The sequence below is a fragment of the Danio rerio genome, chromosome 5 (assembly GCF_049306965.1).
Source record: "Danio rerio strain Tuebingen ecotype United States chromosome 5, GRCz12tu, whole genome shotgun sequence".
NCBI lineage: Eukaryota > Metazoa > Chordata > Actinopteri > Cypriniformes > Danionidae > Danio > Danio rerio.
Window position 1 is genome coordinate 71934352 of NC_133180.1, and position 5649 is coordinate 71940000.

Here is a 5649-nt window from a genome sequence, read left to right on the forward strand (position 1 = left end):
GTTGTATATTATAATTAACTGCAGGTTTTCTGTTAATTTACAAACATAGTTCTCTCTATATTTTTTCTTATGCATTATATTACTTCAAACAACTAAAATGTCAATAAAAGTCACGTTGTTTAACTGTAGAGTTGAATTTTCAACATCAGAAGTCGACAGAGCAGAGATCAACATCCCGTAATGCAAATCGTAAATAAACAAAAAACACTTGTGAATCACAAAATATGGAAACTGTTATTTAACAGATATTTTTTACAAAGTGTTAACCACTGATATCCATAATGACAGTAAGAATTAACATTTTTGGATGAACTATCCCTTTAATACTTTAAACAGTATTATGAACTAAATTGGCCATAGTGCTTTTGTATGGATGTTTCCCAGTACTGAGTTGTGGCTGGAAGGGCATCCGCTGTGTAAAGCATATGCTGGAAAAGTGGGCAGTTCATTACGCTGTGGTGACCCCTGATAAATAAGCAACTAAGCTGAAGGAAAATGAATGAAAGAACAACATGACCTTTTTAAATGACTCTTTAAGGACACTAAGTGAGTTTTAATTTCACTAATAATAAATGATGTGCAAGTAAAGCTTGACTTGTTTTAACTACTTCATTCATTTGCAGCAGCCAATCTGTTATCAAACGTTATGGCCAATCAAACAGCTAATACCTACTAGGGCTAGCATGTGTTATGCTAAAGGTTATGTTTGCATGTGAAGCATGTTTCTATGCTAAGTCACAATCATTAGCTCTCCTGTGCTTTTTTTTTTTTTTTTTTATATTTCCCAAATGATGTTTAGCAGAGCAAGGAATTTTTCACAGTATTTCCAACACAATCTCACGGCAATTCGTAACTTTTTCATTAAGTGGCTAATTAGTATGAATTCGTACGATCTAATTCGTACAATTTAGTACGATTTGCTTTTCCCCCAATGACGGTTGGGGTTAGGGGTGGGGTTAGGTGCCACGCCTCCTTTTTAAAATCGTATCATTTCGTACGACTGAAATCGTACGAATTCGTACGAATTAGCCACTAAACTGGCAAAACGTAAAATACTTACGTTTTCTCGTGAGATCAGGCTAGTATTTCCTATAATGTTTTTTCTTCTGGAGAAAGTCTTATTTGTTTTAATTCGGCTAGAATAAAAGCAGTTTTTAATTATTTTACAACTATTTTAAGGTCCATATTAACCCATCCTTATACCCATCCTTATACAATGACTTTCCTAAATAAATTAACTTGGTTAACCTAGTTAAGCCTTTAAACTGCACTTTAAGCTGAATACTGGTTTCTTAAAAAATATTTAGTCAAATAATATGATCATTATGGCAAAAAGTAAAAGTCATCAGTTTCTATAAATGAGTAATTAAAACTATTATGTTTAGAAATGTGTTGAAAAAATCGTCTTTCCGTTAAACGGAAATTGGGGAAAAAATATACAGGAGGACTAATAATTCAGACTCGTTTAGCTAACTGCGTGACTTTTACAGTTCATTAATCACAACCGCTTGTTTTTCTTGGAAATATTGAGTAACCTACACCTGAGGCACAGGAATAAGCAGAGATCACAATAACAGCGAATCTTCATTGACTGAGTCACGTTTTTTCTTAAAACCACAGAATTTTTAATATCTAAAATGCCTTTGTACAAAAAGTACAAAATACAGCAAGTAATATATTTAAAATATGACCACTTACATCATTTGAAACATGAACAGCTAAACAGGTATATAAAAAACACAATTCACGAATGACCAAAAAACAACAACATATGAGAGGCCTATTTCCATACTTTTCTTTGACGAAAATATTTCAAAAGTTGGTCCAAACTAAATCACAGTCATTTGACTTTTGTCTCTATCAAAGAAGTAACTTTTACTTTCATGTCATAAATGTTATGGCATTATCAAGTAAAGACTTGTGCATTGTGCAACTTCTTGTTACACTGGTTTTACCATGTAGCATCCCCCTTAAAAAGAGGAGGATAGGACTTCAGATATAGGAAGTGCTCCAAGATCTTTTGTTTTTTCTGGACACTTGGGTGTTCTCCCACGATGTTAAAAAGCCTCCCGGTAACACTGCCATATTACATATTACAGACTAAATATGTTTGACGTTACTTGTGGAGGAACATTCAAGCAGAGTGTGTTGGCTCAATCTCACAAGGAAACGTAACTTCTTTTTTATATGACCTCATTTGTACGAAAATGTACGACTTTTAAAGGAAGGTGTAAGGCGAAAACTTAACATTTTTAATATTTAATATTTTAACTCCGCCACTAAACCCAAACATCATTGGGGATGAGCAAACCTAAATCATTTGAAAGACATTGTAAAAATTTGGAGAAATTAGCCACAAAATATTTAACGCATTGTCCATGGTAATTCATACAAACTCATACGATTTGATTTGTACGTAACGTACAATTTTTAATATAATGCATACCACTAAACCACGCCCCTAAATCCAACTGTCATTGGGATTGATAAAAATCATACTAAAATGTATAAATGAGAACGTACAAATTAGCCACAAACAATTTTACGCATTTACAAAATACGTAATTAATCTGATTTGATTTGTACGAAAACGTACAATTTTCAAAACTATGCGCAATCCCCAACCCCGCCCCCAAACTCAACCGCCATTGGTGGTGAGAAAATCGTAAAATGTACACTGTAAGAAAGCGATTAGTTTAGTATTTTCATGCAAGTAAACGCATTGCCTTAACATCATTACATAATTTAACTATGGGCGTACTATAAAAATTAAGTCAGCTTAACTATTCCAAGTTACGTTTTTACAAAAATTTACACTGTAAGAAAGCGATTAGTTGAATTGGGTATTTATAAGTAAACCCAGTGTCTCAGTGTAAATTAAGTAGATGCAAAATATAAAAAAAGTCAACATAACCATTTGAAGAAACGTTTTTACTCACTTTTTAAGTAGTCAAACTGTCGATTTTAAGGCAACAGGTTTACTCATACAGAATCTAATCGTTTTTTTCTAGTGTACAAATGAGAAATTCATACGCATTAGCCACTAATAATAGGTAATTTGTTTTAATTTAATTCGTACGAAAAACGTGACAAAAACGTAAAAGGTACACTGTAAGAAAGCGACTAGTTGACTGGAGTATTTATTAGTGAGTAAACCATTGTCAGATTACTTATACAGAAACTGCCGCATTTACCTGTCACAGGTTTACTTATACAGAAACTAATCGATTTTTAGAGTGTACAAATGAAAAATTCACATGAATTAGCCACTAAAAATAGGTAATTCAATTTGATTTTATTCATACAAAAACGTGAGAAAATCACGTGAGAAAAACGTAAAATGTACACTGTAAGAAAGCGATCAGTTGACTTGGGTATTTATAAGTGAGTTAACTCATTTTCTTAATATTAAGTAAATTAACTACTCGCATAATATAAAAAATTAAGTCAACATAACTATTTGAAGTTACGCATTTACTCATTTTGTTTAAGTAGAGTAAAACTGTCATTTTTAAGGCAACAGGTTTAATCATACAGTAACTAAATGCTTTTTAAAGCATACGAATAACAAAATCGCCTGAGAAAAATGTAAAATGTACATTGTAAAAAAGCGCCAAGTTGACTTGGGTATTTATAAGTGAGTAAACTCATTATCTTAGAATTAAGTAAACTAACCATGCGCATAATATAAAAAATTAAGTCAACATAACTATTCAAAGTTACGTTTTTACCCTTTTTTTAAGTAGAGTTAAACTTTCGCTTTTAGGGCAATAGGTTTAGTCATACAGAAACTAAACGTTTTTTATAGTGTACAAATGAGAATTTCATTCGAATTAGCCACTAATAATGGGTCATTCATATGATTTGATCTGCACGAAATCGTGTGAGAAAAACGTAAAATGTACACTGTAAGAAAGCGAATAGTTGACTTAGGTATTTAAAAGTGAGAAAACCCATTGTCTTAAAATTAAGTAAATTAACTATGGTACTTAGTATAAAAAAATTAAGTTAACAATTTGAAGTTACGTTTTTACTCATGTTTAAGTAGAGTCAAACTGTTGTTTTTAAGGCAACAGGTTTACTCATACAGTAACTAAACGCTTTTTAGAGTATACGAATGAGAAAATCACTTGAGAAAAATTTAAAATGTACACTGTAAGAAGGTGTTTAGTTAACTTGGGTATTTATAAGCGAGTTAACTGCTTATCTTAGAATTAAGTAAACTAACTATGCGCATAATTAAAAAAAAATAAGTATTTTATAAACTATTCGAAGTTACGTTTTTTTTTTTTTCAAACTTTCGTTTTTAAGGCAACAGGTTTACTCATACAGTAACTAAACACTTTTTTAGAGTATACAGTTCAATTCGTACAAATTCATACGAATTGGCCACTAAATCAAATAGTTACGAATCGTCGTGAGATTGCACTGGTGATTACACATACAGTAATTCAACCCACAGGCATAATAAAAGCCTTTGCAAAGAAAGAGTGAAAACCACCCTGGAGCTTCCATACATTAAGAATTGTTTTTTTTTTCCATTTAGAAAAATAGTATCTTTAAAAGTTGGCGTGAAACCAACAACTCATCAAAAACAGCCATCAGTGCAATATTTAAAACATTCTCAAGTATACGTGATGCATATTTCCATACTGGCTTTGAAGCGTCTCAAAAGTCACGACATATTAAAACCTCACCGCGTCTTGCCTGAGTTGACGAGGGGTCTAGGAAGACGAGGCCAATGTGCTTTAGGATACAGTGCCATCTACTGCACTGATCTATGGATTTGCTCGACCTCCGAATTACAATACAGCAACATGTGGCTTGAAATGTGTGGATCCACTCAAGAAGAAATGTATTGATTGTGACACACCAGTGCCAAAATGCAGTCTCATTTGGTCATGTCTGGCAGGAACGCGTCTCAGTTCGAGAGGCGAGATGTCCTCGATGACCAACATTAAAATGTCACCTTTATAATGCATTACACTTGAGGTATCAGACATCAGTCCCGGTTCTAGATGAAATGCAGAGTGAATGTGTACATTATGAATATTTATCTCATCCTAGGCAGTGTGCAAATTATTTCTTGACATTCGGGGAGGTTGACTTTTTAAAGAAATGAATGTAGTTTTAAGGTTGAGGTGTAGTTATCGAAGTGATCAATCATGTTAAAACATTGAAATGTTTATGATCTATATGTATATATAATATAGTTTTTATTTAGAAATCAACTGTTTGATGCTGAACTTTGTGGTACACTTACAAAAATAAAGTTTCCAAATTGAGTTTTTGTAGCAATGCAATATACTCTTAAAAATAAAGGCTCTTTGCTTGAAATCAGTGGCTTCAAGGAACTTTTTCAATCCATAAAATGTTCTTAAAAAGGGAAACTATCTTTATATCATTGAAATGTTTCTCACATTAGAAATGAATAGAGTTTTTAGGAACCATTGACCAAAGACATCACTGCAAACAACTCTTTTAGAAACTGTATAATATTTTTGGTTCCACAAAGATGCTTTCAGGGAAACTTTTTAATGATCTAAAGCAGGGGTTCCCAAACTTTTCAGCCCACGACCCCCAAAATAACAATGCCAGTGACTTGCGACACCCAAGATTCTCTGAGGTGGTTATAAATATATCAGTCTT

The 5649-nt window shown here is 32.6% G+C and overlaps 1 protein-coding gene across 2 annotated transcripts in view; it reads right to left on the minus strand.

The window, feature by feature from the left end:
- Positions 1-1601: 1601 nt before the first annotated feature.
- Positions 1602-5649, minus strand: part of nrarpb (NOTCH regulated ankyrin repeat protein b) — a 6071-nt gene continuing 2023 nt past the window's right edge. Inside the window, exon 3 of one of the 2 annotated variants that reach the window (XM_068221115.2) lies at positions 1602-5649. This exon is cut by the window's right edge and continues 1714 nt beyond it. The gene's annotated coding sequence lies outside the window, so the exon portion shown is untranslated. 2 annotated transcript variants of the gene reach the window in all.